The 27272-nt window shown below is 43.3% G+C and overlaps 1 long non-coding RNA gene across 6 annotated transcripts in view; it reads right to left on the bottom strand.

Moving 5' to 3' along the window:
• LOC149433201 (uncharacterized) overlaps positions 1-27272 on the bottom strand; it is a 139135-nt gene that overhangs the window by 20759 nt on the left and 91104 nt on the right. For 5 of the 6 annotated variants that reach the window (XR_016308860.1, XR_016308863.1, XR_016308862.1 and 2 more), the window contains exon 3: positions 22006-22080. This is a non-coding gene — a long non-coding RNA (uncharacterized LOC149433201). Of the gene's footprint in view, positions 1-18338; positions 18597-22005; positions 22081-27272 lie in introns of those variants that run through there. The other variant, XR_016308861.1, reaches the window with a different exon arrangement.

Here is a 27272-nt window from a genome sequence, read left to right as displayed (position 1 = left end):
GCTGCTCCGCTTCCACCCGCCTACTCTCGTCAACCCGGGACCCTTCAAAAGGAAAACGCTCCAAAGGCAAGAGTGAGAATATATCAACGTACTCCCCACTCCAAATCTTCTCCCGTACCTCCGACTGTAAGTGCGCACCCAAAGGGCCCTCAAAACACCCGTACACTTCGCCCCTGGCCGAGTCCGCCAAGCCAACAGGCCCGGACACCCTCGAAACCGCACCCAACACCGCGGAGGGGGCCGCAGAACCCCGATCACCTGTTGTGGCCGGAACAACCCCTAGCCCAGACCCCGGAGGAGAAGAGACCCCCGGATGCCGCATGTCCCCGCTGTCCTGTACAAGAACCCCGAAACCTTCCCCACCATCCGGCGGGAGCCACGCAGAAGCAGGCCCAAGTGCCCCACCACCGCCCCACTCAACAGGTCCCGCAAACCGGAAATCACATCACTGAGACCCCCACCCATACCCGACGGGGGAACGCCGACAGTGCACGCCGCAGAGGCCGCACCCACCGTAGCGGCCCTACCACCCCCCAGCAGGTCCCGTAACGCAGAAGAAAAGAGATAGACCCCAGAACAGGTAACTCACCAGGCTGCCCAGGAGATGCCCCTTCAGCCGCGCGCTCACGATCCACCGTTGTAGAGCGGCCAGCCGTCGCCCCCGCATCGGGTTCCGACAGCTCGCCCTCCGACCTCTCGTCCTCCGCACGCTGTTCAGATGGCCTCCCGGTCCCAGGAGCCACGGGTCCTGCTGGTCTGTGCCGCTCACGACTCCGCCTCCCGGCACCAGACACGCTCACCGCCGTCCCTGGGCTCCGACCTGCAGCACTTCCAGCTGCCCTCCGCCCAGCTCCAGTCTTCCGCTGATGCTGCTGTGGAGCCAGAGCACCAGACCGTCCAGGGGGCCCGCCGGCCGCAGCAGTAGACAGCCCAGCAGCCGCAGAACTCCCTGCTGCACTCCATCCAGTGCCGATCCCACGCTGCTGCCTCACTGGAGCCGGAGCCCCAGACTTCTCAGGGGGCCCGCTGGCCGCAGCAGGAGACCGCCCGGCAGCCGCAGCTGTGCGCCTCCCACGCAGGGCTTCCTCCCTGACCGGCACCTTGTCAGTGGAGGAGCCGCAGATTCTTCTTCTGCCTCCATGCTGTGCGGGCGGGGGGGAGGGGCTTCCCCCGCGTGAGGCCCTGCCTACCGAGCTCCGCCGATGGCGGGGATTCCTCCCGGCTTCCCCGCTAGCAGAGGCAAAGGAGCGCCCTGCAAGCGGAGCCGGAGGGGCCCGAGCGGGGCTCCCATGGTGGCGCTGAGCTCTGGGAGGGACGGGGGAGGGGCTTCCCTGCACGAGGCCCCGCCCACCGAGCTCCGCCAATGGCGGGGAGTCCTCCCGGCTTCCCCGCTAACAGAGGCAAAGGAGCGCCCTGCAAGCAGAGCCGGAGGGGCTCCCATGGTGGCGCTGAGCTCTGGGAGGGGTGGGGGGAGGGGGCTTCCCCCACACGAGGCCCCGCCCACTGAGCTCCACCGATGGCGGGGATTCCTCCCGGCTTCCCCGCTAGCAGAGGCAAAGGAGCGCCCTGCAATCGGAGCCGGAGGGGCCCAAGCAGGGCTCCCATGGTGGCGCTGAGCTCTGGGAGGGGGGTAGCCCGGGCTAAACCGCTCCGGAGGCCTAGACCTCCGAGCACGTGGGCGCTCCCGCCCCCCTGCTGCAGGTGATGAGCCCGGATCCTACAAGAGATCTGCAGCCAGTCCTCCGCTGCCTCCCGCAGCTGAGCCAAAAGGTCGTCCATGGCAGGGCTAAAGGTGGCCTGAAGCAAGGTGTGCTAAACGGACACCAAGCTCACACTCTTGCCGTCCAGCTAACTGACGCCCCCCTCACAGAACCTCCCACCCTAAGGTGCAGCAAAACCCCACCTACACCAACCTCTACCAATCAGCTACCCCCCACTAACAATAACAAATCCCCCTGGAGCTACCTTAACCCTTTCTGCTCTTCCTTCACCCACTCTGGGCCTAGTCATGTATGCCCTGCGCTATTTCTTCTTTATTTCGCTACGGGCATTTCTTTTACATCCAGTGAACTGAAGGAAACTACTCAGATAGGTGCCATGCTTTTATACTGTTTTTGCAAGCACTTTGTAAGTATAAGAAGTACTTATTAAAGTGTTACTAAACCCAGGATCCTGCATTCACTATATCTGGTCTCCAACATTACATAGAACATAGAGATGCAATTATTTTATGGTCAGCTGTTAGTGGTATTATGACAATGTGGAAGCAACTGGGAACAGCAACTCAGCCACAAAGCACAGTGCGCAGAAGTCGCCAACTGTCCGCAGAGTCAATAGCTAAAGACCTCCAAACTTTGTGTGGACTTCAGATTAGCACAACAGTTCATAAAGAGCTTTATGGAATCTGTTTCCATGGCCGAGCAGCTGCATCCAAGCCTTACCAAGTGCAATGCAAAGTGTTGGACGTCGATGACAAAACGCGTGGGGCGGAGCTTGATCGATGTGACGTCATTACGTTTCCAATGAGCTACTGCGCATGTGCCGAGTAGCTGGGTCTGTTTTGCTGTGATTGCTGTTGATGCTGGTGTCGGCTGGGACACCCTTTGAGTTAAGTACAATGAGTACTAAATAAAGATGTTGTTTTAATAATACTGCACCATGAAGCTCTTCTGTTTCTTCCGAGTGTCTGGCATTTCCCTCTTTGGATACGTTTGAAGGTGGCTTTCTTGAGAAGTGGATTTCCTTGATGATAATTGATTTGAAAGTAATTGGCTCCATCTGAAATTGGTCTATGTGGATCTCGGCTTTGCAGAATACTATTCCTTGAAGATACATCTATGAATGACTTATCATTATTATTAATACTACTGTTCCCAGAGCAATATATGGTTTAAAAATATTTTTTAGCTCTGGTGAGTTTAATTTTGGTGGTGGTATTGTCACTTTATTTATTTTTTGGTGCACGTTTTTTGTGTTAAAATTTTTTTTTAAAAAGTGTGAACATTTCTTTCATATATATATATTTTTTTGCACCATTTATATACTTGATTTATGGGGATAATTTTTTTTACTAGCGCAAAATACTTTTTTGTGTTACTTACTACACCTTATTGATTTATGGTGATTTTTTGCAGCTGGTGTATTATAATAAGTGATTTATAGATATATATAGATATTTTTTACTTTTTCCATAGGCGCCATTATATATATTTTTTCTATTAATATGATGGATGTGTCTGGATTTGACGGTTGCCAGGAGAACGGTATTTGCCTGACTGTATTGTGTAACTTGACTGGCCTGCACAGAGTCCTGACCTCAGCCCGATAGAACACCTTTGGGATGAATTAGAGCGGAGACTGCAAGCCAGGCCTTCTCGTCCGACATCAGTGCCTGACCTCACAAATGTGCTTCTGGAAGAATGGTCAAACATTCCCATAGACATGCTCCTAAACCTTGTGGACAGCCTTCCCAGAAGAGTTGAAGCTGTTATAGCTGCAAAGGGTGGGCCAACTCAATATTGAACCCTACGGACTAAGATCGGGATGCCATTAGAGTTCATGTGCGTGTAAAGGCAGGCATCCCAATACTTTTAGCAATATAGTGTAGTTAGTAACCCTCGTAGCAGCTGCTAGATGACACCTGTCCTCTTGTGCTGCTCTGATCCTGTAAACTCCCCAGCCCTTCTGACATTTTAGATTCTGACATTTTGGACACCCCTTTAACCAATTCTCTACTGGGCATATTTATTCCCTTCCAGCCCAGGCCAATTTCCAGCTTTCAGTGTTGTCGTACTTTGAATGACAATTGCACGGTGATGCAACACAGTACCCATATTACATTTCTATAATTTTTTCACATAAATAGAGCTTTCATTTGCTGGTATTTAATCACGGCTGGGTTTTTAAATTTTTGCACTATAATCAAAAAAAGACCAAAAATTTTGAAAAAAAAAATGTTTTCTCTGCTTCTATCATAAAGGTTTGCAAACAGGCCAGAAGCGTTTTCATATTTAGTGTTTCATATTCAGCCTCTGCTACAATCCTTTTCACTGACCTCCTTCTGGGGTGTGTAGTCCAAAAAGATCTCAGAAATACAGGGATGGCTTCCCACAGGACTACAAGTCCCAAGGCCCCTTGTTCTTGATCCATGAAGCAGAATTCCCCTGCTATAGTCAGGAAGTGAGGTAAGAGTCTGAGTGTAGCACTAGAGGGGAACTAGTTGATTTGTGGTTCTGAGGAGGATGTCCGCTATATTCAGCTTGTAGTAGCCGGCACCTGGCTACATCCTCATACAACCTTTTATGCAAAAATGGAGAAATACTTATCAATTACATTTGGTAAGTATGCGGTTTTTCCATACACAATAAGTATGTGAGCCTTACATATGGTGAGTATGTGTATATTACCAGTGGTACATGTGTACATTAACCATCAGTAGAGGGTTTTAGCAGAGAGGATTCAGGTGAACAATATATGAATATTATACATATGTAAGTTGTATTGCTGAAATCTATTCTACTGTACATAGAACTAATCTTACATACATAGTAGGATCTTTATTATAAAATTCAACACAAAGCCCATAAAGTGTTGTAGCAAGTTCAGCCAATCCATCCCTCAATTGCCCCCCCTCTCAGCTTGGGACTGCAGAAGCGGGCTCGAGGAGGAAGGTGTGTGCCACCTCCCCTCCTTCCCCAACCCCCCCCTCAGCTCTGATGTTAGCAGTGGCAACAGCGGGCCTGGAGATTGCTCTTCCCCCCCCCCCCCCCTTCCCCCACACTCAGTCTGTGTCCACTGCAGGGGGAGTAAACACAGGAGCAGCTGTCAAAAGGGCCACTGTGAGTGACAGTGGGCTCTATATAAGGCTCCTCCCCCTTCCTCTTAGCAACAGGGGGACCAATCGCAGGGCAGAGGAGAAGGATCATAGGACATGTGGTCTCGGAAGACACATGGCTCCATTCCAAGCCTAAGGAGGCATACTACAGCCCCTAGCATGCTTGGCTGAAAAAGGAGGGGAACCCAAGGAGCCTGGGAAGGAGAGAGCTGTAAAGAGTGGCAGGGGACAGAGGAAGAGAACCACTCTGCCCAGTACCACCAGCCAGAGAGGGACTGAGCCACTGCCGGGGTACAGACATGCTACACCAGAGACTGGAGTTCTTCGGGGCAACAGAGAGTGGGCAATCGTCCATGCTGGCGGGATCACTGCTGCAATTTGCTGGGTCTGGTGAGAGGGCCCGTTGGCCATTATTCACTACTGCTCCCAGGAGACTGAGCCATTAGGAACTGCTCCCCCTGTTATCCTTTAGCCATAATACTGCCCGCAGGTCTTATTCCCAGCTGCAACGCAAGCCAACAAGCTTCAAAGATTAGCCGGTGAAGATCTAGGACTAAAGATCGCCCCCTAACAGTAACTGCCCCAAGGCCCAGCCTGTTTGCTATTTAAAGTGGTTCCCTACTCTGTGCCATTCTTATCAAAAGAGTTCCCTACTCTGTGCCATTCCTTTGAGTGCCCTCAAAATCACTAGGAAACTTCTATGCCCTTAGACACATTTAGAGTTTTGTTTGTTATTGTTGTTGTGTTTCTTATTACTGATTTACTTACGTATTTCCGCATTGATCCTTGCTACTGATATATATATATATATATATATATATATATATATACATACATACATACACAAACACACCTTTATTACCTGGGAAGAGTTTTACTTTGCTTAGTGGGCTGTATGTTGATTTACCCGCTGTGGGTTTAACTCTGCTCTACGCTGTCATTTATGCCAATTCTTAAAAAGAGTAATAGTGTTTACCACTAAACAGGTGTGTGTTTATTTATTGCCAGTATCCAACAGTTAGGTGAAAGGTACTGTACACTTTTGTTGCTACTTGTGTTTGCAGTGATTTATTCAACCAGGGGATAAGGTTGTTCTTGGAGTTGAGGCGCAGAACAGGGAACCCCTAGTTACCAAGAGGCTCCAACGGGGTAGCGCTACACTGATAATCATTATAAAATAAACACTATATTGCCGAAAGCATTGGGACACCTGCCTTTACATGCACATGAACTTTAATGGCATCCCAGTCTTAGTCCGTAGGGTTCAATATTGAGTTGGCCCACCCTTTGCAGCTCTAACAGCTTTAACTCTTCTGGGAAGGCTGTCCACAAGGTTTAGGAGTGTGTCTATTGGAATGTTTGATCATTCTTCCAAAAGAGCATTTGTGAGGTCAGGCACTGATGTTGGACGAGAAGCCCTGGCTCACAGTCTCTGCTCTAATTCATGCCAAAGGTGTTCTATAGGGTTGAGGTTAGGACTCAAGTTAAGTTCCTCAACCCCAAACTCACTCATCCATGTCTTTATGGACCTTGTTTTCTGCACTGGTGCACAGTCATGTTAGAACAGGAAGGGGCCATCCCCAAATTTTTCCCACAAATTTGGGAGCATGAAATTGTCCAGAATGTCTTGATATGCTGATGCCTTAAGAGTTCCCTTCACTAGAACTAAGGGACAAAGCCCAACCCCTGAAAAACAACCCCACACCATAATCCCCGCTCCACCAAACTTTACTCTTGGCACAATGCAGTCAGGCCAGTACCATTCTCCTGGCAACCGTCAAACCCAGACACGTCCATCAGATTGCCAGACAGAGAAGCATGATCTGTCACCCCAGAGAACACGTCTTCACTGCTCTAGAGTCCAGTGGCAGCGTGCTTTACACCACTGCATCTGAGGATTTGCATGCACTTGGTGATTTAAGGCTTGGATGCAGCTGCTCGGCCATGGAAACCCATTCCATGAAGCTCTCTATGCACTGTTGTGCTTATCTGAAGGCCACACGAAGTTTAGAGGTCTTTAGCTATTGATTCTGCAAACAGTTGGCGACTTTCTATGCACTGTGCCCTTCAGCATGCGCTGACCCCGCTCTGTCATTTTACGTGGCCTACCACTTCGTGGCTGAGTTGCTGCTATTCCCAGTTGCTTCCACTTTTTTATAATACCACTAACAGTTGACCGTGGAATATTTAGTAGCAAAGAAATTTCAGGGATGGATTTATTGCACAGGGGGCAACCTATCACGGTACCACGCTTGAATTCACTGAGCTCCTGAGAGCGTCCCATTCTTTCACAAATGTTTGTCGAAGCACTCTGCATGCCTAGGTGCTTGATTTTATACACCTGTGGCCTTGGAGGTAATTAGAACACCTGAATTCAATGATTTTGAGGGGTGTCCCAATACTTTTGCCAATATAGTGTATATTTCAGTGAACATACAATACTGAGGCAACATTATACAGCACAAATCCTATACAAGGATATGGAGCCCAACCCAGTCCATTCATAGTTCAGCACTAATTCACACATATTAGGAAAACCCCAATGTACTTTACAATCAGCAACAGTGTAGCAACATGCAGACAATCACAGCTAAAGAATGTTTAACTGATGCCATCTGTGTCATGTAGCTCTAGGATGTAGTGAGCTGTATCTCACTAGATCAAATCAATAGATAAGGTCTTTATTGCTCCTCCCTGTTATTCAATGCACACGGTCACCTTGGCAGTGAAAGCTGATCTGGGAGAACCAACTTGGAGGACTATACCACTTCTGCTGAGAATGTAAAGCAACCCCAAAAGCAATGTAAAAGTATTTAGGGAAGGAAGTACACATATCCCTATCAAAAGTTCTTATTTTTCACATATTGGCAATGGGGCTGCATCACCAGTGCCTCAGATCAACCAGGAAGTGGAAGCACAGGCATGGTCTGTGAAATGTGTGACACAGCAGTGCCTACCCATAGGGTATAATAATGTGTGTCACAGAATTCAAGAAAGTAAACGTGTAGGCATCTTCACATAGAAAGTTTACAAACTTCAAGGTTGTCCAAATTAACCACTTCCTGACTGCCCTATAGTAGATATACTGCTACAGGGCAGCACGGGTGCGCAAAACCACGTATATATACATGATTTTGCATTTCCGTGTAGTTCCACTCACGGCTGTCAATCACCAGGTCCTGGCTGGTGATTACTAGCCGGCACCCGGTGATTGCTGTGCATCTCCGACAGAGAGGAGAACTATTTGTAAACAAAACAGTTCTCCTCCTTCAGTTTGTGCACACTTCTTTGGATGGCTGTGCACAGCACAGCCATGCAAGGAAGTGTGCTTACAGTGAAGCACACGGACACAACACTATGTAAAACAGCATACAGTTAACCCTTTGATTACCCCTCATGTTAACCCCTTCCTGCCCAGTGCCTTTAGTACAATGTCAGTGCTTTTTTTTTTAGCACTGATCACTGTATTGGTGTCACTGGGGATGTCAGTGACACCAAGTCAGTTCTCCCCAGTGTCAGAATGCCCGCTGCAGTCCCGCTATATGTTGCTGATCGCCGCCAATACTAGTAAAAATAAAACATCCAGTATCTATACCGCCATTTGTAAACGCTATAACATTCACGTAAACCAATTACTTAATACGTACTGGGATTTTGCTTAGCAAAGACAAAAAGATTATTTAAAATTTTTTACTGGACATGTTTAATAGTAAAAAAAGTTTTTTTCTCAAAATTGTTGGTCTTTTTTTTTTTTCTATAGCGCAAAAAATTATAAATGCACAGGCGATAAAATACCATTGAAAGAAAGCTCAATTAATGGGAAAAAATAACATAGATTTCATTTGGGTCCAGCGTTGCATGACCGCGCAATTGTCAGTTAAAGTAATGCAGAGCCATAAAACAAAAATGGCCTGGTCAGGAAAGGGGGTAGATCATCAGGAGGGCAATTGATTAATAACCTAGAAATAGTTGAAATACAATGTAGAAATGAATATATGAGTTTACATTATGACCATAGATGTGCTTTAAATGTTTATAGTGTGACCACAGATTCATCCCTCTCACACGATGCTCCCATATCCAAGTCATCATTTATTTAGGTTACGGATTAGAATTGTACATTAAAGAAAGCTTATATCTCAGCTGTCACCATTCCAAATTGTGCTTTTCCTTTACATATCTACTGCTAGATGTGAAGCTGTATGTGGAGTTCTGATTTAATCAGGGGCTAATGTCGTGTCTAGCAAGGTGTGTAGAGTTAGGAGCTCGGGTATGAGCATGCGGCATCTTTACCTGTCCCATCACACAGACGTCTTCCATGAATATATTAGTGATGCTAATCACAGACCTTTTGCTTCCCGCTGATGTTACACACAATGCAATCCAGCTGATTGCAGAGGAACAGGAGCGCCAGTGATCTGCACTATAATTTAATTTTAGCTCACAGCCACAGAGGCGGCTGCGGGAGGTTCAGGCCCGGCGAGATCTAATTCTGCTGATTTAAAAATTGCAACTGAATGGAAATGCAAATTTTGGATGACATCTCAACCTCTTTGATTGTACAACAACTAAATGTATTTACAGGAAGGAAGAATACAAAAATGTTTTTACAGGAAGAAAAAAAAAATATGCAGCTTACGTCGCTGCCACACTGACGTTTACAGATCAACTCCAGCCAGAAGCAATATTTCTGTTTCTGGTGAAGATTGGTAAGCTGAATCACTGACTTGTCTTTTGGAGCCTCCACAGCAGAGTTCTCAGCTGCTTCTGCCACTTTAATTCTGCATCTGAAACTCTGCTGACTGTTTAGGCCTCATGTACACGGCCTAGCTCTTTTGAACGCCTTTTCTCCTGGAAGGAGAAAAGCAGCATAAAAGTCGTGCCTAAAACAGGGTGTCAAGTGTTTGGGTGTTTATCCATTCCATAAACCAGGATATCAGGGAGTCGTTGCCACCAACTGCATTACACGAAGAGAGAGGAACGGACATTGTTCCTCCAGCTCTGTGACCCCAGAGAAAAGGATTTTGTCACTTCCGCTTTCAGCTTTTTTGTTTACCTGGTCGTTAGCAGACAGGAAAGCAGCCGATCAGACTGATTTGTGCCTGATCGGCTGCATTGGAAGACAGATCTCTCCATAAAGAGGACCGCTCACATCCCATGCTGTCACAAGGGATGCTGTTTATCCCTTGTGATAGCAATAAAGTTATTAAAAAAACTGAGAGGGAATGTAAAAAAAAAAAGTTTTAACTAAAATAAATAATACAAAAATATAATTAAAGTGCCCCCAACCCCTGTGCTTGCACACAAATGCGAACTCATACGTACGTTCCTCAAGCATACGTAAACAGCGATCGCACCACACTTGTGAGGTATTGTCACGCACATCAGAGCGAGAGCAGTAATTCTAGCACCAGACCTCCATAAAAAAAATTGCAATACCCATCATTATATTATCTAGGGCTCTGCTAAAACTATATAATGTTCTAAGCAAAAAATGTTGATTTTTACATGTATGTGAGAAGTGTCAGAATTGGCCCAGTAGGCAAGAAGTTAAAAGTGGTGTTTTGACACCCAGTGTGCATGAGGCCTAATACATATGTGCTCTACATAATGGAAAATGCAACAGGACTCCTCTATAGCAAGGTTGAAGCGCTAATGGTGTGTTGGAACTGCAGCAAGATATCCAATGAGTTTTAAAAAGCTAGAGTAGGTGATTCAGGTCACTGACATACACATCAATTTGTGGTTACTCTTAAAGAAGAACTCTAAGATAGGCAAAAAAAAACACCCATTAGTACACCCCCCTACACAAAACACTAAACAGTTTAATAACATTTTGAAAATCCTTACCATTTTGTAAAAACGTCTAATTGCATTTTCATGATCTCATCTCTGTAATTCAAAAGATAACAGCATCTGCTCTGCCAAGGAGGAGGTGTAACAGCAGAGATTACATCATATCCCCTCCTCTCTTCCTGCAGTAACAGGAAACTACAGCTCCCATCAACTACAGGGAATTGTTGTGAATGTGGGTGGGTACACTAGGCCTGTACATGTTGAATGTGTCTGAGAGTTTCATTCCACCCACCACTGCAAGTGGGGCTGAATTACATCACTGCTTGCTGGAGAAAGAACTACAGAAGGGATGTGCCAAGACCAGTGGCTGGGGAATAGGAGGCATAGCAGCCACCAGTCTTACAAACAGGAAACCAAAAAGAATTAACGGTTTGGTTTGATTTGAAAATGAATAGACTATTTCAGAGCAACTACTGAGTGAGCCAGAAGATGGATGACATATACAGTGAAGGTAGGAAATCAGCAACAAGGACATGTAAAGAAGTTTCTGCTTTAAACTGAGGGTACAGGGTATCTATAATCTTAGCAAAAAAGGAATACAGCTGTAAAGAACAGACTGTGTGCAGTCGGTAATTACAAATACCCAAGCAGAGTTTCTTATTGAAAAGTTATATACAAAAAAACTTTATTAATGTGTAATGAAAGATTAAATTAACCACTTGCTCTCCTGAGGATTTACCCCCTTCATGACTAGGCCATTTTTTGCATTACAGCGCTGTGATATTTTAACTGACAATTGTGCGGTCATGCAACACTGCACCCAAATAAAATTTACGTCCTTTTTTTCCCCCACGAATTGAGCTTTCTTTCGGTGGTATTTGATCGTCTGTGCGTTTTTTATTCTTTGCGCTATATGCAATAAAAAAACTACAATTTTGAGAAAAAAACTATATTTTTAACTTTTTGCAATTAAACATGTCCAGTAAAAAAAATTTAAAAAATCAAATTTCGTCATAAATTTAGGTCAAAATGTATTCTGCAACATGTCTTTGCTAAAAATCCCAATTTGTGTAAATTAATTGGTTTACATGAAAGCTATAGTGTTTACAAAAGGCGGTATAGATAATGGGATTTTTATTTTTCTACTAGTAATGGCGGTGATTAGCGACTTTTAGCGGGACTGCGGCGTACATTCTGACACTGAGGGGGAACTAACTTGGTGTCACAGACACCCCAGTGACACCAATACAGTGATCAGTGCTAAAAAAAAAAAGCATTGACACTGTACTAATGGCACTGGGCAGGAAGGGGTTAATGTGAGGGGTAATCAAAGGGTTAACTGTGTGCTGGGATTGTTTTACTAGGGGGCAGGGGGTGTGTTCTTCACTGTAAGCACACTGATCAGGATGGCTGTACTGTGCACTCGAGCTGACAGGGAGGAAGATTGTTTGCAAAACGAAACTATCTTCCTCCCCGTCAGTGATTGTTGGTAATCACTGGGCGCCAGCGGATAATTACCGGCCAGGACCCGGTGACTGACATCCGCGGCCACGTGCGCCCCCTACATGGAAATGCAAAATTATGTATATATACACACATGATTCTGCGGACAAGTGCCACCCTGTGGCAGTAAATCTGCTATAGGGCGGTCCTTAAGCGGTTAAAGAATATTACTCTGACAAGGGGAACACACATACATCAGTCATATACAATAAAACAAAATAAAAGAAATAGCCCTTACTAGGGGCGTAGCAGTTGGTCAATATTGTACATCAAAGTGGCTTTGGAAGCCAAATATATTCCAAAGCACATAATTGATGGTGGCAGTAAGTGACTATTTCAACCAAACCGATATATTCGGCTATGCTTTTCTTCTCTAGCCACCATTATTCCTGTTTAATATTTACTGCACTGGACTTCCTTCACATACATCTGCATATCCTTTCCTGAATGAGCTATAACACTTCCTCAAAATTGAGTGGACACTTGTGATTATACCACTGCATTGGCATTTCCTGAGTTTCCATCAATACATTACTTGTACAAGTATCATATTATATGGTCCACAAGATTACTCTATGTCGCTTCTTTGGAGATGGTTACCAAATATTATTATTGTTATTATTATACAGGATTTATATAGTGCCAACAGTTTGCTCAGCACTTTACAATATAATGGGAGACAATACAGCAACAATACAGTTCAATACAAGAGGGATTTGAGGGCCCTGCTCCTTGGAGCTTACACTCTAGGATAAATATGGAAATTTTCGCTGAGATCTCTTTGCTTATATCTTCATGTTAATCGCAAAACAGCAATCAAATACAGGTGTCCTGATGATGATTAAATCCATTCATTATTGAGCGTATGAAGGCTTAATGGATTGTTTGATGCGAAATTGCTTCAGTAAAACCTTCTATAGACTACCCACCGCTAAGCTCTATCTACACAATATCTGCATGATGCTGGTAATTATCTACTATCAGTTAGTGATTTTAAAATTAAGCGCTGAGCAAACTGTTGGCCCTATATAAATCCTGTATAATAATAATAAAATACATGTTATATCAGCTTTCTAGTCAATATTGTGCATTAGAATATATTTGGCTTCCAAAGCCACTTTGATGTACAATATTGACCAACTGCTGTGCCCCTAGTACGGACAATTTCTTTTATTTTCTTTTATTGTACATGACTGATGTATGTATGTTTCCCTTGAGTAAAGTTATTTAATCAATCTTTGATTACACATTAATAAAGCTTTTTCGTATATAATTTTTCTACAAGCTACTCTGCTTGGGTATTTGTAATTACTGACTGCACACAGTCTGTTCTTTACAGCTGTATTCCTTTTTTGCTATTATTTTTTCTGTTTAAGCCCACACCAATGCATATGGTGAGACAGAGAGCTATCAATTAGGCTTTTGCCTATCTTAGTGGCATAGATAATTTTTATTCATATATATGATCTTACAAGTTTGCTCTTACATTATATTATTATTAAAGGTCTTTATATGGTACTGATAATTTACCCAGTGGTACATCTTGTACATTTATTTCAGTCCCTGTTCTCAAGGAGCTTATAATTCTAAAGTCACTGACTTGCATGTATACACCTACTAGGGACAATTTGGACAATAGCCAGTTACCCTACCATCATGTCTTTGGAGTGAGGGAGAAAACCCAGGAAAGCACATGGAGACTATTCAAATTCCATGCTGATAATCTTCTGGTTGGAGGGATGCAGGATCAGCTGGGCAACACAGAGGTAGGAGAGGCTTCTGCCCCAAATTGACTCCTTGCATGTGTAGCACTACCCTCGTGAGGGCCATTGTATAGTGGGTATCCCTAAGTATCTTTCCGCACAGCCAGGCAACAGGTATTTCTCACACAGACTTGCATCCAAAGACAATGGCCAGTTCATGGGTTTGGTTTTGTTGTTTTATTAGGGGAAATCAACTTGGATAGGGAAATAGGGATTGTGGGATGGCCAGTTTGGCTTGAATCAATGGAATGTGGACAGTTCCTTCCTATGTACAAAGGCAGATCCTAGACTGTTCTTTTCCTGAAAGCCGTCAGTCATTGCGGCTCGGTGGCAGCTGCCTCTATGGGCGGGGAACTAGCAGTCCCTCAAAAATCAGCTTTACTTCTCATAGCTACATGCAGAGATGTCTTCTCTACCCCTGTAGAGCTACATCCAGCTCCACAGCCTTACCAGCCCACCTGGCTTCTCAGAAGATCTCCCGAGACAAGGATAAAGGATTGAGCCCAGTGCTGTCCTTAGAAAGCTTGCTACGTGTCTTTCCCCTTGTAGATCCCAGAGGGTACTGCTGTACTCACACTGTACTCTTTGCTCCCTTCTGCTCCAGGTCTTCATCACACCTCCCTGCTGAATATATCCCCCAGAGCCAGCCTGAGCCCGGCCTGGAGGCCAGTCCTCCCCTAGACCTAGGGAACCCCTCACAGGCACAGAAAGTCTCCTCAGCACTCCATCTTCCACTCGACACCTTTTCAGCCTGACTCTCCCATATTTATGAGCCAGTCCACCATTCTACCAGGGTCTCCGAACCTGGGATTGGCCAGACACCCATGAACATGCAGATCAGGTCTCCATCCCTTCCTGCTTACCGACTTCGCGGAAGGTTCTGTGGTTCTCCAGAGTTAGGAGGAGGAGATAGAGCTACAACCTGTTGAGCCATCCAGCTGACCTGCAATAACCTGACCTCAATCACAGACTCACACAATTACCATGAGTCGTACAGAATGATTTTACCTACAATACACTACACTATTCTAGAAGCACACTAGAGAGTGCTACACATTTATCTGTGGTTACATGACCACTAGCCTTTTTTCTTGATCCCTTCTGTTGTGAATTGTAGGTGGAAGAAGGGAAAAAGTTGGATGTCCCCTTTTAGAGGAGCTCTGTGTAACTATGAAAGTGACTGCACATTGGAAGAATCATCCCCCATACCCATATATGCATATACATGCCCAGCATATACAGTTAGTCACTGCAGTATCTGGTGCAAACACTAAGGCTAGGTTCACACCGCTGTGATCTGATTTTGATATGACTTTCAGTATGATTATGTACTGCAACTTGGATGCTACTTTGAAGTGGTTTGCATATTCTACAGTGCCATAAATCGTGCTGCAATTGCACCGGTATTACAGACACCATTGAAAACAACAAGATTTCCATTGTCAAGGAATTCTGTGCAACTCTAGTCACATCAGAAATCTCATAAGTGTGAACAAACCATTGCAATGCATGCACATGAGAAGAAGCATCCTCTGTGCCAGGCTTTTTTGAGTGCATAATTAAGAGGCACAGCTTCCAAGTACTGACAGCATTAGGGGGAACAGCCATTTAAACAGTGGGAGTAAAGCATTGTTAGCATGGCACCGAAATAAGGCAATAGAAAGGAAATGGCAGGAACGGCAGGTATTATATTTGGGTTGCCACCTCATCCCTTTAAAACCGAACACATTAATTACACAGGTTCTGTAGCTGATTAAGGTGGCAAGTCATCTCACTTGGTGCTTTCTCTTCATTAAATTAGCCCCAGAACCTGTGTAAGTAATACGTGTTCAGTTTTAAAGGGATGAGGTGGCAACCTTATATTATATCGATAAAAACTAAGCCAAATTTAAAGGCGCATACCATGAATATACACATATAATGGCAACCTTACAAATGACAGTTTCAAAATACATATTTACAAATGCAAATTCCAGCCAAATTTTTATTTGCAATGGAATGAGGTATTTGATATGGCTGTTCATTCACCATAAATGTTGAAACAATGTAAACCTTTTATTAGAGAGGCCTGATTTTGGCCACCATTACTATTTATCTCAATTAAATGCGGTCAGTCAATGTCTGATCAAAGCCAACAGTCAGTCAGTAAATTCACTGGGGCACAGATATGTCTGTTCAGCCTTAACAATTATATTTCTCCTACAATACATTGCTCAGGTCTCTGAACTGGACGAAAACACAAACAAGTATTATTGAGCTCTGTATTCACGTCATTTGGCCCATATTTTGGTTGTACTGCCGTATAACATTATCAATATACAAAGAATAAGTGAACATAACCTAAATACTCACAGCCAGGATATGTATTATTTACCAAATGTATGCAGCATCAACTTCATGAATCAGTGATCAGCAAGTGCCAGTAGGTCAGGAAAAACAGATTTTTGAGAGCAGGCATTCCAATTCTCATCCCCAACAGCCACTGAGACCCCTCAGATCTTATCAGGTATTTCCAGAAATTGGAATAATGATTTTAGGAGTGCAGTGGAACTGAAGCTTTGAGCCTGAAACAGTTCGGAAGAAGAGCTGAATTGGCTCTTTGCACAGTTTTCTCAGAGTAATTTAATTCCACCTTTTGAGCTTGCAGGAATAAAGGGGTTTAAGGAATTCAATTGTGTTCAACTGAGAACAATTCACAAATAATAATTCTATCCACAGAATGTGTGAGGGTTTTTTTTTTTTGATGGTCTGATAAAAGATTCCTGTGTGTATTACGTTAATCTTCTTACATTGGTAAAGAATAAGGGCGAGCAGCTATCAAATCTATAGCAATGATCACAAAGTACATGTCAATTGGGGAGACGTCTGAAAAGCCAAGTGTCTTTTAGACAAACATTTCTAAACATTTATACTAGAAAAATACATAAAGAAAAAAAAACTGAGGTTCATTTTATTGCAGCTTAAAGCAACAAGTTCTGGTTTTAAAAATAACGTATTCTTAAATCCTTATTAAATCCAAAAGCAAACATTTATTATATTGCAGCTTACCAATACTTAGATGTGATGGCTGCATTCAGTCTGTTTTAGGCTCTCTTTTATTTTCATCTGGAGATCCAGCCAGCAAGTTTTTTCACAAGTGCAAGCTCTCCAACAGAATGTGTCAGCTTACATGGATGAGAAAAACCATTTACCACTGGCAGGGGTGCTTACAATGATCAGCTTTTATTTATTCATGTAAAACCTTTATCCCAAAAGGAAATAAGCTGTAACTGATTATAAAGTGTGAACTGAAGTTTGGCTTTAGTTTGTCATTGTATTAAAATGTGTCAATGCATTTAAAACTCCCCTCCGCCCCAGACTGGCAATGCTGCAGTCCCTTGTGCCTTTTGTGCTCATTCATCCACAATGGTGTTTCACTAATACTGGAAGTGTGTTACTGTCCATATCACCAGGTAAAAACAGAAGGAAAAATGAATGTGCCACCTAATGTTGCCACCTCAACCTGAACACATATTAATTACATAGGTTCTGAGGCTAATTTAATGCAGATGAAGCACTAAGTGAGTTTAATTACCACCTTAAAGTGTTACTAAACCCAGGACCCTGCATTCACTATATCTGGTCTCCCACAGTACACACAACATGGAAATGCAATTATTTTAGAAAATATAAACTGCTAAATACCTTTTCTCATCAGCATTTAGAGCAGACTTGTAACTTCAGCAGAGCACTGGTTAAAGCTTGTAGGAGGAGTATTCTTTCTACTCTAGGAGGATGTGAAACCCCTGACCTCTGTCTGGACAGTGCTGATTGGCCCTGTGCTGATCACATGCACTCTCCCAAGAAAAAAAAACCCTCTCTAGCAATACACACTAAACTGAGCATGTGACTGTGGATTCAGTCTGTATCAGGTGGTCATTTCAACAAGAGGAGGAGCAGAGAAGACAGGATCAAACAGCCTTTTTACACAATGCAGAGGATTAACCCTTTAGGTTCCACAGTGAGTATAACAAACATGTTTTACTGCATATACAGACTGACTTTACTGTTGTGGGTTTAGTAATACTTTAATCAGCCACAGGACCTATGCAATTAATATGCGTTCGGTTGTAAGGGATGAGGTGGCAACCCTTGCGCCACCACATCTAACGATTGATAAGTTGCAATATAATACATTTTTTGTTTAATATCACTTTAGCTCCAGAAATTACCTTCTATTGCTTTCAGCCTCCTCCAAATTGCTTTTTTTTCTTGCTGCGATCTGACTTCCAGTAGGGGGTAGCTACTTGTAGGAACGCAGCCTAAAGTATGGACAGTGGAATTTGTAGTGTGAATAGAGCAGCACACATCTCTGCATCTACTGTTCACTGCTCATCCCAAACAAATGGAAGTGAGAGGGAAAGGTTCAGGAGCACCCAGAGGATTACAGAGAGTCAGAAAAACACAGTAAGAAATTATTTATTGAAAAACAAAGTACAGGGCCAATAAGTAATTGATGTGTCACTTTATAGAGGATCCACGGTGTGAGAAAACCTGGATGGCTTTGCAGAATGCCTTCTATGTTGCGAATTGGCTGCTGTGCCTAAATGTTAGTCCATCAACAGATTTTGACAGAGGCAATGCACTGGTACTAGTCACCTAAAAATGTGGACCAATTTGTTAGGACCTTTATTGCTCATTGAATAAATGCTTCATTCCTCCTGAAAAGTGAAGAAATTAAAGCAGTAGTAAAGCCTTCAAAAAGAAAAAACAACAGTCCCTGCAAGTTAATGTCATAATGTGCTAGTATCAGGGACGGACTGACCATTTAGCCACTCGGGCACTGCCTGAGGGCCCAGGGTCAGTAGGGGGCCCCATGAGATGCCCCAGGTACCTTTCATAGGCTTTTTTGGGTGTGGTATGAGTGTGGGCAAGGGCACAGGGGGCCCCATGATTTCCTATTGCCCAGGGGCCCCATGAGTTGTCAGTCCGTCCCTGACTAGTATGCACTGCACACTAGCACTTACCTTAAAACTAAGCCCTCCAGGGGCACCCTGTCACTACTGTCAGGGATTCCATTTTTCTTCCAAATTCACAGGCTCGGCTAGGGTTACCACCTCATTCCTTTAAACCCGAACACATATTAATTACACAGGTTCTCTGGCTGATTAAGGTGGCAACTAAACTCACTTAGTGCCTTATCTGCATTAAATTATCCTCAGAACCTGTGTCATTAATGTGTTCAATTTAAAAGGGATGAGGTAACATCGCTCCCTCGCACAAGCATGGGAGCCCTGGGTATAGCACTCTGAAGGGAGAACATACCTCCCTTCAGAGCAGAGTGCACATGCGCCGTTGATGACGGCTGCAAAAACAGTGAGTTCTGTATCTCCTAAAGGGTGCACATTTAGGAGATATTTCTTATACCGACAGGTAAGTTTTATTATAAACTTACCTGTAGGATCAAGTCATTAACCACTTGCCCTCCTGAGGATTTACCCCCCCCCCCCCCCCTTCCTGACCAGGCCATTTTTTGCATTACGGTGCTGAGTTATTGTAACTGACAATTGCGCGGTCATGCAATGCTGCACCCAAATGAAATTGATGTCCTTTTTTCCCACAAATAGATGGTGGTAATAAATGTGGTGGTATTTGATCAACTGTGCATTTTTTATTTTTTGCACTATAAACAAAAAAATACCAACAATATTGAGAAAAAGACAATATTTTTTACTTTTTGCTATTAAACATGTCCAATAAAAAAAATACAAAAATCAAATTTTGGCATAAATTTAGGCCAAAATGAATTCTGCTACATGTCTTTGCTAAAAAATCCCAATATATGTAAATGAATTGGTTTACGTGAATGTTATAGCATTTAGAAATGGCAGTATATATACTGGATTTAAATTTTTTTATTTTTTACTAGTAATGGTGGCTAACAGCAACTTATACCAGGACTGCGGCGGGCATTCTGACACTGGGGGGAACTGGCTTGGTGTCACTGGTGTCAGTGACACCAATACAGTGATCAGTGCTAATAAAAAGCACTGACACTGTACTAATAGCACTGGGCAGGAAGAGGTTAACATCTGGGGCGATCAAAGGGTTAACTGTGTGCTGTTTCACATTATGTGCTGTGTGCGCGCTTCACTGTAAGCACACTGCTTTGTATGGCACTGCAGAGCCATACAATGCAGTGTGCAGGAGCTGACAGGGGAGAGATCTGTATTGTTCACATTCAGGTCTTTCCCCTGTCGGAGATACTCAGCGATCACCGGGTGCCGATAAGTAATCACCGGCCAGGACCCGGTGATTGACAGCTGAGGCCGCGAATGGCAGTGCGGGTAGGGTGTGCCCCTCCTACCTGGAAATGCAAAGTCATGTATATATACGTGATTTTGCACACCACTGCCACCCTGTAGCAGTATTTCTGCTATAGGGTGGAGTGGAAGCAGTTAAGCGGTCTTTACTACATCTTTAAAAGCAACTGTCTCACCTATACCTGCTTGTCTTTGCTATGTCATACAGCAAAGTGTGAAAAGAGATAAATTATTGCTTATTCTACATAAATAATCTATAATTGATTTATAATATAGAAACAATTCTAAATAATTTGATCACAGTGACATTTCAAACAGACTGTATTTTGTAATTAGTATAGCACGTCTTCAATCTTGTAATCAGTCAATTGGTCTATTTAAATGGAGAAAGGTTTTCACTCCGAAGTGGTGCACAAGAGGATACCCAACAGCAAACATGGGCCAGAGAAAGCAAAGGGACCAGAAAAAAGAAAATGATATCAGAATGTCAAATGTAAAAGCTATAAGACTATCTACAGATGGATGTTCCTGTGACGAAAGCTGTGAATATTATTAAAGCTTAAAAAAGGTCCATGGGAGTGTAGGCACCCTCCCTGGATGTGGTCACAAGAAGAAAATCAACCCCAGATTTAACAGAAGGATAGTGTGACTAGTAGACAAAGAGCAAAGAAGGATGAAGAAAACTTTACAAGAGATACCAGCTGTTACGCCAGGTCAATGTACATCATTGTCTGATCACACTGTCCATCACTTTTTGAGCAACTGTGGGCTCAGCAGATGAAGACCTAAGAAGAATGTTAAAGTAGAAATAAAAGGCAAAACTTTTTTTTTTAGGTTTGGACAAAGTGGAGATGGTGTAGAACACCTTTTAGGTTTTTATTGCTGGCTGCGCCACTATTAGGGAGATTCCCCGTTTGTCATGTTTACCATTATCATCAAAAGTAAAAGAAACCCCAAATTTCAGGTTGTCCCCGCAAAACTAAGAGAGGGGACATTTTCCAATGGGGACACTAGTTCTGGTGACCTGGAGGTCCCCAAGTATTTTCCTGAATTTGCAGGGATTTTCTCACTTCTTGTTTTGGCTATGTGACAGAAAGTGAAGATAAATCTCCCCAATGGGACACAGATGGCAAAAAATAATGTGAGAGGGGTTAGAACCCTCCCTTAGGGCTCGTTCACACTTGACTAATTTCTAATGCTTGCCAAACACCCCTATTGCGTTTGACAGGCGTTAGGAGTTTGGGAAGCATTTTCATCGCTCCTCAAACGCTCCCCAAATTTCCTATGAACATTTTTGAGGCATTTGCCAAGTGTTAAAACCACACCACAAATGCCTACAATGACGTTTAATGGTATTAACGCTCAGCAAACGCCTCGCAAACACCCTCAAACGCCTGCCAGGCATTTGAGGAGTGTCACCATAGGCTTGAATGGGAGGCTTCAACTCCTCCTGACTCTACATGAGGCGTCAATTTTGCCGCGAGGCTAATGCTTCAGTGTGAACAGCACTGTGTGCTGCCATGTGTAGAATTTGAGGAGCGTTAAAAACGCTTCCCAAATGCCTGCTAACAAAGCTATTGTGAACATAGCCTTACTGTATCAAAAGTGAAAAAAAAATATGTTATGTCTATAGTTCTACTTTAATATAAAAAAACAGACTTGAATTTGATAAACTGCATTATGACAAGCAGCAATGCTACAGGGAGAATGTCCTTTGAACAGATGAGACAAAACTGAACCGTTTTGGCAAGTCAAATCAGCTGTATGTTCACAGAGGAAGAAATGAAGCTTGCGAAGAATACCATACCTGCTGTGAAATGCGGAGGAGGCTCGGTTATGTTTTGGGGCTGATTTGCTGGATCTGGCACAGGAGTTCTTCAATCTGCAGGACACAATAAAATATCAAGATTGTCAAGGAATTTTGGAATGAACCATACTGCCCAGTATCTGAAGGCTTTGCCTCAGTCTCAGGTCATGAGTCCTCCAACAGCATAATACACAGCTAAGGCTACCTTCACACTGATCCATAGCAAAAACGCACTAAAAATGCAATGTGACATGTGACTCAAAAACCACATCAAAAGTTCAATGCGGGTTTGTTTTTAATGCGTTTTTGCCATGTTTTCCATGCATTTCAATGGGGAGGTGCATTTTTTTTACAGCACCAAAAATGCAGCAGGCAGGATTTTACTAAACGCACCGGATCCACAACTGATCAGTGTAAAAAGTTCCATTACATGGCCACAGGTCTTTCTTCTGCTTTTTTTAATGCAAAAGCAGAAGAAAATTGGATCAGCGTGAAAGCAGCCTAAAAGTACCCAAGAATGGCTAAGAACAAAACACTGGACTATTCTGAAGTGTCCTTTTATGAGCCATGATCTGAATCCTATTGAATATTTTCAGAAAGAGCTGAAACATGCTGTCTGGAGAAGGCACCTGAGAAAGCGGATAGCTACACAAACCACTTGTTTGCAACGATTGCCTCTAAAGGCTGTGCAAGAAAAGATTAAGTCAATGGTCATATCATTTTTATAATTTTTATCTTGTTTTGTCATTTAAAATGTTCTGTTGAATCCCAAATCAAAAGGAAAGTCTGATTTTTATTAGAAGGAAATACATGGGTTTATAAAAAAAACCAAAGCAAAAAAAAAAAACAAAAAAAAAACAACCTTCATGATCACCCCTATGCTGCAGTATCAGTGTAATGCTGCAGCTGTCCCACATTGACACTAAGCCAAAGAACTGAGTGATCACATGACCGCTGATTGCATAGCTGGAGCGGAGAGTGGTGACTGTCACTGCTCTCCACTCTGCCACGCCAGTGCTCACTGGAGTGCGCACAGGAGATGGGGCTGGCACAGCTGGATTCAGCTCTCGTGTGCTGAGAGCTGGATCCAGGCTTATGGTTGGGATCTTTCCAGAGCCTGGAGTAGCTCTGTGACTTCAGCAGATAGTGGTCAGTCACCCGCTATTAGCTGACTCTAGACCACAGGAGAACAAAACTAAATGCACTCCTGTGACCCAGAAGTATGGTCATACATCTCTTTTAAATATGGAAAACATGGTATTAGATGCCAGTTCATTTTGTCAGTTTCAAGTTATTTCAGAGAAAATTGTGGGTTTTTTTCTTGGAAGAGCAGCAACAAATTTATCCACAGCTGTATCTGGCCAGGAGTAGTTGGAACACTCTTCGCAAAATGCCTTTTTCTGTTTCTTGTTTCTTTTTTCTAATGTCATCCTCTTCCTTCACCTCATCATTTCTCCCTTTGTTACATAAGGGAGCAGTGCCTGCTATCATACCTTGCCATCTTTGAGAAAAATATAAAGGGGAGCAGCCATGATTGAGCTTATGCAAGAATCCAAATATTTATTCTTAAATAACTGACAACTCTAAGTTAAAGTCAGAGGTCACCTGAGGTCTGAGAGTTACTTTGCTGTCAACAAGCTCCTGAGTGTACATAACAGTATGCATTAAGAGCTCCATAAATGTAATATCTAACCATTTTAGCTAGAGTAGGGAATGGTTAAAACCCCTATCCATTTTTCTTCAGTGTGTAGCACCCTCCTGTATAGGTGCTAGGTTGAGTAAATTTAGTTCTTAGCTCACTATAATCAGTTGTGCTGCATGTGATTATGTTCGTCTGTTCAGTGTTTCACTGGCTGCAGGGCTGATTGCTCCCCTCTGTCTTTTTAGAAACATTCTGGAAGACAGTGGGCTGGGAAAGTCAAAACAGCAGCTGCATATTTATGCAACCCTAGCCAATCATTGGTGAGTGTGCCCAGAAGGTAACTGGGAGAGTGTATAAATACTCTAAGACTTGGAACAGAGGGGTCTTGTCCTAGGAGGAGAAGATCACGGCCCGGAGGGCTGCTGCCCTTCCAAGCAGGCCTGCCATGTGTTTGCTGTTCATTGAGGTCCTTGCTAGGCTAGCTGGGGGCCTATTCTGCTAAAAGCTGCTGGAGCTGACTGAGGGACTTTTCATTTAGGGATTTGGGCTAGTATCACTGGTGAAGAGTCTGGAAGATATTGAAGGAGGCATCCAAATATCCAAGGGCATTTGTGAGTACAGACTGGTGTGAGAGATCTCTGAGACTGTGTGCTGCAACCATACATTTGGTTGCTAGAGTCAGCATTGCTCAAAGGGGATATTGTGCCTGGTGTCCTGGCATAGCTCAGTCCACTATTTGCTTGTACAAGGACTCTGCTCAGAATAATAGGAGAATGATTAGTGTCCTAAAGTTGCCCCAAACCTATCCAAGTTCAATTTTGCATTATAGTATCAGAAAAGCATACCCTGGATTGTTCATTGAGCCAAAGGAGTGACTTCGACTGTGTGTCTAGCTGAGGGTGCAACTACGAGAAAAGACCCTAAGGACCTTAAATCGCAAAGATTAGCATGGAATTTGAACAGGAATGCGATTCCTGTCCAAAACGCATGCGGTTTCCCCACTGTTTCTGTGTGAACCCAGGCTTGTTATTGCCTGAGTTCACACAGGAGCAGTGCGGGAAACCTCCCTGCAGGCATCCCATGCTGAACGGAGAGTGGACATGTGGAAATGTATACCATGGAGGCAGAAGCTCCATATTCTCAGTGGTAGGAGAGGAGAGAAAGCAGCAGGGTTTTGAAATCTCTGCCACTTTCTCTCCTCTCCTTGCAAGGATGACAGTTTAGGCTAGAGGGCTTTTGATTGATCAGCACTTTTACATGGATGGTGACCAATCAGATGCCATCTAACCCATACTGTCATCGCTGCAAGGACAGGAGAGAAAGCCACGGAAATTTCAAATCTCCAGACCTGTGAATTGGCTTTCTCTCCTCTCCTTGCAGGGATGACAATATGGGTTAGACAGCATCTGATTGGTCAGCACTGTTCATGTGACGGTGCTGACCAATCAAAAGCCTCTAGCCCGAACTATCATCCCTGCAAGGAGAGGAGAGAAAGCCATTTCACAGGTCTGGGGATATCAAATCCTTGCCATTTTGTCTCCTCTCCTACCACTGAGAATATGGAGAATCTAGCACCATGGTATACATCCCCACATGCCCAATGAAACCTCCCTGCACCACTCCTGTGTGAGCTCATGATATGACAGCCTGGGTTCACACAGGGGCAGTGGGGAAATCGCATGCGATTTGGATAGGAATTTAATTCCTGTTCAAATTGCATGCTATTCTTTGCATAGATGCAATTTGCACCACAAAGTATTGGTACTCGGTATCGGCGAGTACTTGACTGAAAGTATCAGTATTCGTACTCGCCAATAAAAAAAGGATATCGGTGCATTCATAGTTCTAACCCCTCATTAGTATGCATCCAGAACCACAACTAGAGGAGACATTTTGAATTTAGATGCACTTTAAGAGGGATGCAAACTGCTCCTTAGCCGGTTCTATTTTTTATTATGTTTTTTCTTACAGCACATGTGGCTATTCATTAGCCATCTGACAAGATTTTTTTTTTTCAGTTTTAATGATAGAAGCTGTTCAAACACCTTTAGCTCTAATAAGCCCTGATATTAACTGCCACTGACAGCAGCATTAGACCTGTCTATAATGTTTCTCCTCTGATAAAATAACACCATTAAACTAGTCTGATTTACAGTTACATGACGGAAATCTATGCCATCTGTCAGTCACCCTCCTCATACAGGCGTTGTGTGTGAAATTAGGGCAAAGTGCTCCAAGGCGGCTTCAGGCCTCACCCCGTTGAGATACTGGCAATACTATATCAGACGCCTTGCATTTATCAAAGCTATTTTCTGAAACAAGACGCTATGGAGCCATCTATGTAATCGCTCCGGCAATAATTAGATTTATCCATTAGACATTTTTTTTCCAACTGAAATGGAGTTGTGATTGAATTTCAGAGCACTTTTATTTTTAATTACTTTGGGTTTTTTTTTTTCATTTCAGACATCCCACAAGTTCTATTTTTTGAGCGCGCATAAATGCAGACCGCAGGGCGAGAGCCCCCGAAGACAAGTAAGAGCAAATAACATTCTTTTTAAAGCTTCTTCTTTTTTTCACTCAATATCCTTTGTTTCTCACTCCATTTTCATTTGCTTTTATCATTTCCTAGCGTGTCAGGCAATTTCCAGCACTCCTTGCAGTCTCCTCGAATGTGGCATGTTGTTTTACAAATAAATAATTCAGTGCCATGAACTCCTAATGACTTGGAACAGAAGGAGCAGAAAAATTCTCTCTTATAGTGGAAGATGTGTTGTTAACCTCTGCGTGGAACCGTGCTGTACAATCACCTGCAGATGAGGACAATCTATGTCTGGTAAAATGGATGAAAAAAAGAAAAGCAATAGATGTAGAGGTTATGTTCCCTAAACTGGAATCAGACAGATTAAAGTGGACCTGTCAATAAAAGCCACACATTACAGCTGAACTCCAGCACTAACTTCAGGCTCCTCTCCTGTACTGAAAGCCCTTATGGTGGCCATACACGCTTCTATAGATAATCAATTTCTTTTCCGATCGATCTCTTTCGATAGGAATAATCAATGTACAGTCGCCAACCCATTCCATTGATATGATGCGCACAGGAAAGTGGATTTCGATCGATAGTTGTATTATGATCTGAAACTATTGATTGCACCTCCGTTTCCATTATGTAATCTCATAATCTGATCAAACTACAACTGGATTCATGAACAAAGAATCTTAATGCTCTCAATCGATGAAAAACAATCAATACATTTCTGGTCTGGCTGATTGACTTTGATTGAACCAGATCCAAATCGAGTCTAAAAAGGATCAGAAGGGAAGTTATGGCTGTTCGATTGCTTGCAAATTTGATTGTTTTGGTTGAATTGTACATTGATCGGATAAAAAAAAAAAAAAAAGCATGTGTTCTATAAGTGACCACCTTGAAGCTATTATCCAAATGTCACTATATTGCGCCTTACGCAAAAAAATATTAGCTTCTAAATACAATATTAAATATATTGCTGCCACTATACTCTGTTTCAAACATCAAAAAATATTAGCATCAGGTGTGATGTTTGATGATGGCATTCTGGGATGCATGCTCCACTTGTATTCACTGAAATAGGGGTGATGCTAA

Source organism: Staurois parvus, unplaced genomic scaffold (assembly GCF_062004578.1).
Source record: "Staurois parvus isolate SC_StPar_1 unplaced genomic scaffold, SC_StPar_1.0 ptg001935l, whole genome shotgun sequence".
Lineage (NCBI taxonomy): Eukaryota > Metazoa > Chordata > Amphibia > Anura > Ranidae > Staurois > Staurois parvus.
Note: the sequence above shows the minus strand (reverse complement) of the source record. Positions and strands in the feature narration are given on the sequence as shown.